This window comes from Cervus elaphus, chromosome 9 (assembly GCF_910594005.1).
Source record: "Cervus elaphus chromosome 9, mCerEla1.1, whole genome shotgun sequence".
In the NCBI taxonomy this organism is placed as follows: Eukaryota; Metazoa; Chordata; class Mammalia; order Artiodactyla; family Cervidae; genus Cervus; species Cervus elaphus.
The window spans coordinates 85,302,076-85,315,413 of record NC_057823.1 but is presented as its reverse complement, the minus strand read 5'-3'; the positions used below and the strand labels follow the sequence as shown (position 1 = coordinate 85,315,413).

Below are 13,338 nucleotides of genomic sequence, written 5' to 3'. Positions count from 1 at the left end.
TTTCTGTACCACTTGTTTTTCAATCACTAAGTCATGTCCAAGTAGATGAAAACAATTCCTCTGAATCCCCATCCTTTACCCTACTGGAGGGAAAAATGGAGGAGGAGGCAGTTTGTGGAGCACATCTTGGTAAACTGAATTTTGGTCAAGTAAGAAATGAAAGCACATAAAATACTTAAAAACTGTGAAATTCATAACATAATAAAAATAATTATTGGTATGATCTTATGCAATATAAGTAAAATAAAACTTGATTTATCTCTAGTTTCGAATATACTAGTATATTTTTTAAAAAGCTTAAAAATAAGCTATTTTAAACTTTTGAAAGCATTATTTGAGAAAATGACAACAAAATAAACCTAAGTTGAGGAAGTTATTAGCAAATATGAAGATAGTGATAATATGGACTATATTAGAAACCAGAAATATAGTTAAGCAAATAGAAAAATTCAAGAGATTTTTTTAAAAACTCAATAGAGTGGACAATCTTAACTCTCAAAATTAAGGAATTTAAAAAAAAATCTTGTAACATATAAAATTAAAAATTCATGAAATCTAAAATATAAAGAGTTAAGTCTGAAATCTGTAAGGTAAACTGATGGGCTGGAAGTTCAGGTAAGGATTAGTATTGGAGTTTTAAGTACAAGGCATGGAAACTCACATAAATTTTCTCTGTTTTTGTCTAAAAGTATAACTCCTTTTTTCTTCAGGCAACTTCAGTCTGCCTAGAAGGAATTAAACTAATGGGAAGAGAACCATTCATATTATGGATGTTTATCTGTTTACTTAAAATGATTATAAATGTTCATTGCATCTAAAAATTAGCTTTACAGCAACATTTAGACTAGTGTTTGATCAAACTACTGGGCAACATAGTCTCACCATGTTGACACATAAAATTAACCATAACACTGTTCTAAGCCAGCAGGACATTGAGTGACTTGGCAACTCATGATATAGACACCTGGTAAGCTCAGATGAGAGCAAAGGCACCACCTGGCTGAACTCAGCTCATGTTGCCAGCTCATAAATTTGATTATCATACTAAGCCCTACTAACTTTGGGGTGATTTATTACAAGCAAATCTAACTGATTCAGAAGTAAAGAGTAAACATGAAGATGCTATTTCATTCTAAATTTGACTTATAAAGCTAAGGTATTTTCAGTAAAACCCCAAAAAGCTGTTTCTTTTTGTTTGTTTGGAAATATTTAATGCAGACTATAGCATAACATGCACAGGAAAGCAAAGAATCCTCAAGAAACAAGATTAATAAATAATAAATATGAAACATGATCATTAAAAACATTTAACTTAATTCTGAAGAAATAGACCAATATAACAGAAAAAGTTCAAAAGCAGACTTTGAACCAATGGATCTCATGATGTGACAAAACAAGGATTTAAAGTCAGTAGAGAAAGGCTGTTATTCAACCAACAGTTTTGCATACTTGTCAAAAAACATGGTAAATATAGAAAGGTTTTCATTGTTAACATTTTATCAGTAACTGAATGCATTTAGATTAAAAATAGAAATATGAGTCAAAATATTAATAAATGTATAAGTTTAGCAGAAAGAATAAGACAACATTTAAATAATTTTATTATGTGTTGAATTAAATGATATGAAAATAAAAGGAATAGAACTGGACAATATATCAACTAAAATTGCTATCTTTAAAAATCTATAAATCCATGGCTGATTCATGTCAATGTATGACAAAAACCACTACAATATTGTAAAGTAATTAGCCTCCAACTAATAAAAATAAATGAAAAAAAAATCTATGATCATAGTCGAACTGGGATCTAACAGTTGTAATAACTATTTTATTAAATATACATAGAATATTATAAATTAAAAAAATGATAAAAAGCAAAAGTGGATATAAAAAGGCAATTCTCACAGAAAAAGGCAACTTTCCTTTCTAAAGATATTTCAAATATATATAATCCCAGTCATATACAAATATGAAGGCAAGTTAAATTATGTTGACCTCAGAGCTTGCAAAAGATCAAAAATTTATAGAATATATATATAGTATGGAGGCAAATGAGGAAAAAATAACAATCTCTTTAGATAGCTGTTCAACACTTTTTAAGTTAAAAGTGCACACAGTCTTTGATTTAGTTAGCCTACTAATAGGAAATTATTCTACTAAAAAACCCTTGGATGAATACAGTGATTTATGTAAATGTTTACTGAATAGAAATCAATGATAATAAAATACTAGAAACAATTTAAATAGCCTTGAAGAAGGAATTGACTAAAGTGTGCTGATTGAATGAAGCATGTGTATATATGTGTGTGTATATATATATGTGTATATATATATATATATATATGTATATATACACTACACTCTTTTTTTTCAGAGTGTAGATCCATATATGTGCAATTTGTTTCCAAAATGTAAGAAAACGGTATCAGTTCAGTTCAGTCGCTCAGTTGTGTCAGACTCTTTGCAGCTCCATGGACCACACCAGGTCAGGCCTCCCTGTTCATTACCAACTGCCAGAGTTTACTCACACTCATGTCCATTGAGTCAGCGATGCCATCCAACCATCTCATCCTCTGTGGTCCCCTTTTCCTTCAGCCTTCAATCTTTCCCAGCTTGAGGGTCTTTTCAAATGAGTCAACTTCTCGCATCAGGTGGCCAAAGTATTGGAGTTTCAACATCAGTCCTTCAGATGAACACTCAGGACTGATTTCCTTTAGGATGGACTGGTTGGATCTCCTTGCAGTCCAAGCAACTCTCAAGAGTCCAACATCACAGTTTAAAACATCAATTCTTCAGTGCTCAGCTTTCCTTATAGTCCAACTATCACATCCATATATGTCTACTGGAGAAACCATAGCTTTGACTAGATGGACCTTTGTTGGTAAAGTAATGTCTCTGCTTTTTAATATGCTGTCCAAGTTAGTCATAACTTTTCATAAAAGGAGTAGGCATCTTTTAATTTCATGGCTGCAGTCACCATCTGCAGTGATTTTGGAGCCCCACAAAAAATAAAGTAAGCCACTGTTTCCCCGTCTATTTGCCATGAAGTGATGGGACTGGATGCCATGATCTTAGTTTTCTGAATGTTCAGCTTTAAGCCAACATTTTCAATCCCCTCTTTCACTTTGATCAAGAGGCTTTTTAGTTCTTCTTCATTTTCTGCCATAAGAGTTGTGTCATCTACATATCTGAGGTTATTGATATTTCTCCCAGAAACCTTGATTCCAGCATGTGCTTCATCCAGCCCAGCATTTCTCATGATGTAGTCTGCATATAAGTTAAATAAGCAGGGTGACAATATACAACCTTGACGTACTCCTTTTCTTATTTGGAACCAGTCTGTTGCTTCATGTCCAGTTCTAACTGTTGCTTCCTGACCTGCATACAGGTTTCTCAAGAGGCAGATAGGTGGTCTGGTATTCCCATCTCTTTCAGAATTTTCCACAGTTTATTGTGATCCACACAGTTGAAGGCTTTGGCATAGTCAATAAGGCAGAAATAGATATTTTTCTGGAACTCTCTTGCTTTTTCGATGACCAGCGAATGTTGGCAATTTGATCTCTGGTTCCTCTGCCTCTTCTAAAGCCAGCTTGAACATCTGGAAGTTCATAGTTCAAGTGTTGCTGAAGCATGGCTTGGAGAATTTTGAGCATTACTTTACTAGTGTGTGAGATTAGTGCAGTTGTGCATTAGATTGAGCATTCTTTGGCATTGCCTTTCTTTGGGATTGGAATGAAAACTGACCTATTCCAGTTCTGTGGCCATTGCTGAGTTTTCCAAATATGCTGGCATATTGGGGGCAGCAGTTTCACAGCATCATGTTTCAGGATTTGAAATAGCTCAAATGGAATTCCATCACCTACACTAGGTTTTTTCATAGTGATGCTTCCTAAGGCCAACTTGATTTTGCATTCCAGGATGTCTGGCTCTAGGAGAGTTATCGCACCATCGTGATTCTCTGGGTTGTGAAGATCTTTTTTGTACAGTTCTTCTGTGTACTCTTGCTACCTCTTCTTAATATCTTCTGCTTCATTAGGTCCATACCATTTCTGTCCTTAATTATGCCCATCTTTGCATGAACTGTTCCCTTGGTATCTCTGATATTCTTGAAGAGATCTCTAGTCTTTCAAATTTTATTCTTTTCCTCTATTTCTTTGCATTGATCACTGAGGAAGGCTTTCTTATCGCTCCTTGTTCTTCTTTGGAACTCTGTGTTCAAATGGGTTTATCTTTCCATTTCTCCTTTGCTTTCCTCTTCTCTTCTTTTCAGTTATTTATAAGGCTTCCTCAGACAGCCATTTTACTTTTTTGCATTTCTTTTTCCTGGGGATGGTCTTGATGGCTGTCTCCTGTACAATGTCATGAACCTCCTTCCATAGTTCATCAGGCACTCTATCAGATCTAGTCCCTTAAATCTATTTCTCACTTCCACTGTATAATCGCAAGTGATTTGATTTAGGTCATACATGAATGGTCTAGTGGTTTTCCCTACTTTCTTCAATTTAAGTCTGAATTTGGCAATGAGTTCATGATCTGAGCCACAGTCAGCTCCTGGTCTTGTTTTCTTGACTGTATAGTGCTTCTGCATCTTTGGCTGCAAAGAATATAATCAATCTCATTTCAGTTTGGCCATCTGGTGATGTCCATATGTAGAGTCTTCTCTTGTGTTGTTGGAAGAGGGTGTTTTATGACCAGTGCATTCTCTTGGCAAAACTCTACTAGCCTTGCCCTGCTTCATTCTGTACTCCAAGGCCAAATTTGCCTGTTACTCCATGTATTTCTTGACTTCCTACTTTTGCATTCCAGTCCTCTGTAATAAAAAGGACATCTTTTTCGGGTGTTAGTCTAGAAGGTCTTGTAGGTCTTCATAGTACCATTCAACTTCAGCTTCTTCAACCTTTCTGGTCAGGGCATAGACTTGGATTACCATGATATTGAATGGTTTGCCTTAGAAACGAACAGAGATCATTCTGTCATTTTTGAGATTGCATCCAAGTACTGCATTTTGGACTCTTTTGTTGACTATGATGGCTACTCCATTTCTTCTGAGGGATTCCTGCCCACAGTAGTAGATAAAATGGTCATCTGAGTTAAATTCACCCATTCCAGTCCATTTTAGTTCAGTGATTCCTAAAATGTAGATGTTCACTTTTGCCACCTCCTGTTTGACCACTTCCAATTTGCCTTGTTTCATGGACCTAACATTCCAGGTTCCTATGCAATATTGCTCTTTACAGCATCGGACCTTGCTTCTATCACTAGTCACATCCACAACGGGGAGTTGTTTTTGCTTTGTCTCCATCCCTTCATTCTTTCTGGAGTTATTTCTCCACTGATCTACAGTAGCATATTGGGCACCTACCGACCTGGGAAGTTCATCTTTCAGTGTCCTATCTTTTTGCCTATTCATACTGTTCATGGGGTTCTCAAGGCAAGAATACTGAAGTGGTTTGCCATTCCCTTCTCCAGTGGACCACATTCTGTCAGACCTCTCCACCATGACCCGACCATCTTGGGTGGCCCAACACGGCATGGCTTATTTTCATTGAGTTAGACAAGGCTGTAGTCCATGTGATTATATTGGTTAGTTTTCTGTGATTGTGTTTATGGGATGATAAAATTTGTATAAAATGAAGTTTATATACATAAGCAGATAAATTGAGAGATGACAAATGTCCACAATATGACAATTATCTCTTTCTCCTTATCCTTCTATTTCCCTTTCTCTCTCTCTATGTTTACAATATTTAAAGTATCTACTGTTATATATGTATGCACAATCAAAGTGTAAAAAAGGCATTTGAAGGCACACAGTAGTAGCTAAATTATGTCTCCCTCTGGGGAAAATTGAATATATGGGGAGAAAATAAATTTAGCACAGCATTTATTCTTTGTTAAATTGTTTATAATTTATCATGTACATGTGCTATTTTCATATTTTAAAAACTTAAATATTCTAAGGAAATTCTGAATTTCCTTCTCTCTTTTTAAAATTTTAACTTTGAGGTCTTATTCACTAGACTCTGGTAGAAGGTCTGTAAACTTCTGTTACCTTCAGTGTTTCAGTTTCCCTTCAGTAAAGTTGACTCTGTAAAATACAGAAGTACATTGTACCCTGCTAACTTTGAATTTTAGATTAACAATGGATTTTTTAAAGTACAGCTATCTGCCAGATATTGTATAGCATATATAATTTGCTAGATCTGGCAGTCATAACTTTTGTCTGAAAAATGCTAGAGATACAATTGTGTAATTATGTTGATCATATAATTTATTTCATAAATCAGAACACTTTTGAAAGTACCATTGTTCATATCTATAATTACCTGATGTCAGTAGACGTAAACTAGATCTAAGCTTGGAAACCTGGGTAGTTAGGACTGAGGTAGGAATGTTTGGAAGAAGCTTGTTAAAGGTGAAATGCCGAGCACTGACTATGGTTCTCTGTTGGACCAAAGCTTCTAATGAACATTGCTCCTACTGCCTCTTACCACTAACTCTGGAAGAATCAGAGTTTCTCTGGTATCTGCTAGATGCAGATACTGTTCAATTGAGTGGGGAATGGGAGAAAACAAGTGAATGATAGCAATTGTGTACGGTAATACTTTCTTAATATCATTGCCAAAGAAGGAAAGTAAGAGAGTAAGAAGAAAGCCAAAAGAATAATCATTATCTCATTAATGTTTTCAGTCTTTAAAAACATGTTGCTGTTATATGTATCACTTGAATATGCAGCATACTGGGAGCAGCTTCACAATTTATACTTATTGTACCACAGAATAGAAAGCCACATTGTAACAGATTAGACTGAGGACTGTTAAATTATAAAAACAGTATTACAGATTGCAGTCCAAGAGAATTTGAATAGCATTTAAGGGACTACTTTAAAAAGGCAGTTTCCTTATGGAAGTTACATTTTAAATGTAGTGACCTGAGAAGAAATTTCTGCTCTTTAACCTTGTCTGCTTTTAGATTTATTGATTACGAGGAGGAAACAGTAAAAAATTGTTTTTATTTTGTTTTATATTTTGGTAACTTCCTTACAAGTCTAAAGGGAAAAGAAATACCATGAGCTCTCTAATATCTTTTTGTTTTATGTACCACGTAAGATAAACAGGAAGGAAGAGAGAATCAACTAGAAAAGTTACATTAACAGATAATCTATATTTAGCTAATATTTATATGGTGCTTCTTTGTAGGATATTAACTTTTATAAATCATTCAGCCTTATAAATATTATCACTGGATTATCCACCAAAGACCCAATATAAGTAGTGTGCACATTCAAATCAGAACAGTGTTACAAGGACCAATGTAAAAATATGTGGCAGGATGTAGCGAAACCAAAAGATATAAGACCAACCCCTGGAGATAGTTATTGAATGCTGAAAAAGATAGTTCTGTTTTTGTTTTATTTTGCCCTGAGATGTCTGTCACCTTCCAGTGAAGAACAGTTCTCACTGATGAGCCAGGAAAGACGCAGGCAGTCAAATAAATATGCTGACTTCACCCTCTAATATCCTGCCATGAGTTCCTGTTGATCCAATTCTACAGCAATCCAGAGCGCAAAGGACACAAAGGTAATAACTAATATCAATCAGGTAAGCCTTTTGGGATAAAGAGGGTGGTGGAGAAGAGCAGAGAGTTTATCCAAAAGGGAAACATAGGATATATGGTATATATAAATATTAAATATGTCTTAGACACAGGAAATTGTGTTAGGTGTGGGGAAAATCAGCAGGACAGAGTTTAACCTTTCAAAATTGAAAAGTTTATTACATAAGCCTTGTCATAGTTTGAATATTGAGGAGAAGGGGAAGAGCTAACAATGTTATATACCATTCCCTCCCATGAGCACAAATAATGCTTGTTTTTCAACATTCAATTTTTCAGAAAATTTAGTTTCTGTACTTGAACATCTATCCACTAAAATATTTCATGTTTATGACCATATGAATATTTTATGTTATTTCAAAATTGTATTAAGTTTTTACCTAGTACCTATATCAAATATTTAGCAAGACGGACATAGAGATTTCAATATTTCCATAAGCCCTGTCATTCTGAAAATAAACTGTCTTTCACCCATTTCAACTAATCCACAACACAAATGGCTGGTAATTGCTTTAAGCTTATTTTTACCTCACCTTCATATTCACAGTCTAAATGTAAATCTCAATTTTAATCTTTTCCCACTTCCCCAACTAATGCAGGAAGAGTCTCTGATTCATAGTTGCAGATAAATACATAATTTCTTCAGAAGTTTTTTTCAAAAATAAGGAGTATATAGTTTTCTAAAGATTATTTGCATTTCCCTTGAATATTTTAATCCATAACAATGATTTAAAAGTGTTGTTTCTATATACCAACAATAAATAATCAAAAAGGAAATTAAGAAAGTAACTATATTTATAAGAAAATATAGAATAATAGAATATAGAGGAATAAATTAAGCCAAGAAGATGAGAGGCTTATACACACTGAAGGCTTTAAAATATTGCTGAAAGAATTTAAAGATATAAATAAATGAAAAGACATTCCGTGTTCATGAGTAGGAAAACAAAACTGTTAAGTTCAATACAATCACTACCAAAATCGAACAGCCTTTTTGTATCTGTTAATATGATATTATGTATACCATATATATGATATTGATTCTCTTCTCTTGGGAACTCTAAAATAGCATCAAAGGACACTATCAAAAGATTGAAAGACAACCTACAGACTGGGAGAGAATACTTGCAAACCATTTATCTAATAAGAGTTTCATATCCAGAATATGTAAAAGATTCATATAAGTCAATAACAAAAAGACAAACAAGTTTACAAATTGGCAAAGAACTTGAAGAGACACTTGTCCAAATAAGATATTCAAATAGCCAATAAGACAATTAAAAGATTTCAACATCATTATTCATTGCTGCTGCTGCTAAGTCGCTTCAGTCATGTCCGACTCTGTGTGACCCCATAGACGGCAGCCCACCAGGCTCCTCCGTCCCTGGGATTCTCCAGGCAAGCACACTGGAGTGGGTTGCCATTTCCTTCTCCAATGCATGAAAGTGAAAAGGGAAAGTGAAGTTGCTCAGTCGTGTCCGACTCTTCGCAACCCCATGGACTGCAGCCTACCAGGCCCCTCCATCCATGGGCTTTTCCAGGCAAGAGTACTGGAGAGGGTTGCCATTGCCTTCTCCCTTTATTCATTAAGGAAATTAAAATCAAAACCACTATTAGGTGCCACTTCACAATAACTAGAATTATGACAATTTAAATCAAAAACAATAAAATGGTCTGAAAGGATATGCAAATTTTGAAGCCCTTATAAATTACTGATGGGAACGTAAAATGGTACAGTCACTCTGGGAAACAGTGTGGCAGTTCCTCTAAACATAGAATTACTATATGACCCAACAATTCCATTCTTGGATATATACCCAAAATAATTGGATGTAAGTACTCAAATATTCATATACTAATGTTCATTACAGCATTATTCACAAAACCCAAAAAATGAAAGCAATCCAAGTTTCCACCAGATTAATGAATAACCAAAAATCCCTTACAATGGGATTGTATTCTTCAGCTATAAAGAGATGCTCTGATACATGTTACAACATGGATGAATCTTGAAAACATGCTAAGTGAAACATTCTAGACACTAAAGGAGAAATGTTATATGATTCCATTTATATAAATATATAGAATAGGAAAATCCATAGACCTAGAAGGTAGATTAGTTACCAAGAGCTGGGAAAGAGGAGAATGGGGATTTATTGCTTAATAGTCAAAAGGTTTCTGCTTGGGCTGATGAAAACATTTTTAAAAGAGAGGTGATATATTGTACAATATTGTGAATGTAATTAACATCACTGAATTCTACACTTAAAAATGAAAAATTATATGTTTTACATATAAATATACTTTACCACAAAAAATGAAATAATGATTCTTACCTTATAATGGAAGAGGGGTTTGCAAGTATAATAAATAGGCCACTAAGCCTCATTGAGATCATGATAGTTGACAATGATATGGAGTATTTGGAGGTATTATCTATGTAGAATTATCTGGTGGCATCATGTCCCTAAAATAGAAGCTTATTCTATAGTCTTCCGGAAGCCCATATGATTTAAGTAAAATGAGGGAATGGAGGCAAAAATTGAGGTCATAGAATTAAGAAAGGCAGATAAAAATGGAAATACATGTAATAAGAATGTAACATGTAGACAAATACAGCATGATACAACTTTATTCAGTATAGTTCATGCAAAAGCAGAAAAGCTTGATTTTTAAATGGAAAACAAAGTTGATTTTTAAATGGAAAACAAAGTTAATTTTTTGTCATGATCCATCCATCAAAAACAGAATGAAAAAACTATGGGCATTCTTTTGGGAAAGGGTTCAAAATAGCTTTGCAGGAAAGATTTTTTTTCCAGTCATTACTATCATTTCTTATTACTCCTTAAGGAAGAGAGTGGTGCTCTCTTTTCTGAGGTGCTCAATACATTCCAAATAGATGTAGTTACATCCTTTCCCTGAAGTCACCTTATGATGTCTGTAACTCCAAAACACTCATACAAACAATGCACGATAATATACTTCATTGCAAGTGGTTGTATAGATTTACTATTCACCCAATTTTGTGTAGATTACTTCTTTAGGCCTTTTTCTACCTATTTGAAAATTAAACTCAGAAATAAAGCTTCTTGAACACTGGGGGGTGGGAGCACAAACAATTAATCAATTTTTTTTCTGCAGAGATAATCATCTTGTAAGCAAGTGTTTTTCTTCTTTTTTTCCTGTAAATATTTATTTAGCAGAAATGTTAAAGGTTTTAACTTAGATTGACTACCAGGATTTTCTTTAAAGTTAGCCATGTAAGAAAACAATTCTCAGATTTAAAACTATATATATATATATTTATTTTTATATAAAAAATATATACATATATATTTATTGATTTTACCATCCCTGTTCCTGTAGAATTTTGTTGTTGTTTTTAAGGAACAGAAGAGTTTAAAAAAAAAAAAAAAAAAAAAAAACTCCTTATGCATGTCCACAGACTAAAGGAATAGTATTTGTAAGTCCCCATAACTCAGAGAGTGACAATGCAAAGCCACAATTCTAGTATTAGTCTCTAGAAATAATGTAAAGAAAAAATATTAACAAGAAAAATCTTTCTTTTTTGTCCATTACTCATTGTTAAAGTATTCAGTAATGTGAAAGAGAGTTGTCCTTTCTTAGGTTAGCAATACTTTTTAAACATGTCTGTTAAGTGTATGATAGGGACATAGTAATTCTAATTTCCTTGTGATTTAAAGGTTTATAAGTGTTCAAGGTAGGTCACTGACTGTGTGTTAGCGAGATCAGAGTAATTAAAGTTCAAACAAGTGTGGATGTGAAAAATAACACCACCTGTCATCCTCACTGAATCCTCAGTCCTTTCATTATTTTGAAATAGAGCAATAAATCCAAACATGACCTTAAATAATATCCAATGCAGCTCACTCACTCTCAAGATGAAAAGCAGAGCCCCACAGAGATTAAATACACCCTCCAAGAAAAAGGCTAGGAAGTGGCAGATCTGGTCTTTCCCATTAAACTTTCTCTGACTTTCTTTTTAGTCACTTTTCCTGTAAGGACACATACATATTAAAAATGAGAAACTTAATTCTCCCTGTTGAAAATAAGAGATTTTCCTCCTCTCATTTTTGAGGACTTATTTTAGAGTTGTTGTAAGTACTTTCTCCTCTCTTTGAAATGTAAATAACTTTGAAGACTAGATTGACATTTACTCAAATTTCTGACCCAAAGAATGCCTTTCTCAGAAACCTGGAAGCTATCCCTATCAAATGTAACATCAAGGGAGATAACACACCTATCTCCTAGTTTCTGTGAGAGGATAGGAACCCAATTTTGGTGGGCAGAATCTTGCTCCAAGTTGCTAAACTACTCCTGTCATAGATAGGAGAATATTTTTTTTCTTCTCTAGATAACGCCAATTAGCTAGCATAACCAAATTACCAGGTAAAGATAAAGTACTACTTGTCATGAATGGTTCTGTCAAGACTTACTGGAAAACCATTTGCTGTTTACCTTAAAAATATGTCTGTCATGGATTGCAGTTGTTGTCTATATAAATGGATTAGATTTCTGTCTTTATAATTTCAGCAGATTGCCTGTGATGGGCATTGCTAATTAAATAATAGAAATGTATTCTTTCTCTACCCCCTTTGTGGAGTGTTTCTTTGTTGGGAGAAATTGTGCGTTTAATGATTCTTCTGCAATACTCTAAAAGTAACCTATCTCTTCTTCTTCCCTCTTCCTTACTTCTTACCTTTGTTCCTTTCCTTTAACCCTTCAAAAATTAAGTAATGTGTCAGGAACTGGACAAAAGATGGTATTCAACATCTGTTTTAAATTTAATTCAATATATTTGCATATTGCATTGTTGGGAAATAACTACTATGATAGGTATTTCTTTACACAAAATTGAGTAAGATGGGTCTTTGTCTTCAAGAAACTATCAGAAGAGAAAGAATGAATAATTCTCTCGGCCTTTTGGCTAAGATCAAATGTAGCAATTGTTCTTATCAGTTTAACATCTGATATGTCCTCTATCCGAGGACAATATATTAAATGGATTCTTGGAACTAGGAGTTTGAATCAGAGGCTCAGATGGTAAAGAATCCGTCTGCAGTGCGGGAGACCTGAGTTCGATCCCTGGGTTGGGAAGATCCCCTGGAGAATGGAATGGCAACCCATTCAAGTATTCTGGCCTGAAGAATTCCATGGACAGAGGAGCCTGGCAGGCTATAGTCCATGTGTTCCAAAATTGGACACCATACCTTTTTTCACACTTACACTCACAGGGTTAATGGAATGATAGCAGTATATGTGTAAGATCCTCTGTAGTGCAGTGGTCAAGTGCAGAGATTGTCACCCCAGTCTCTCTGAATTCAACCCAGTTTTACCACTTATAATACTTTTGCCAAACTCTTCTGTGCCCCAGTTATCTATGAATGGAATAATATTATCTAATGCATAGGGCTATGGTAAAGATTAAGTGACTGTGTGAACTGTGACCTTTACAGCTCTGAGCCAATTATAGGAGTCTGTAGGAAGAACACAAATAACCCATCCTGGACAGTGATTTCCATGAATTCTGAAGATAGACAAAGTAGAGATGTGAAACAGTACTATGTATGTGGAGAAGCATTTTTGACTCAGGGTTCTGGGTAGTTAAATTACAGAGCCTGGGTCATCATGAGGATCATCTTTGCAATATTTAAGAGGTTTCTCCTTAGTACAGAGTTCCAGAAGGAATTTATCAGGATGGAC

General features: G+C 34.4%; 1 pseudogene; it reads left to right on the top strand.

Moving 5' to 3' along the window:
• The first annotated feature begins 12,541 nt into the window (after positions 1-12,541).
• Positions 12,542-12,722, top strand: LOC122701200 (annotated as a pseudogene).
• Positions 12,723-13,338: the final 616 nt, after the last annotated feature.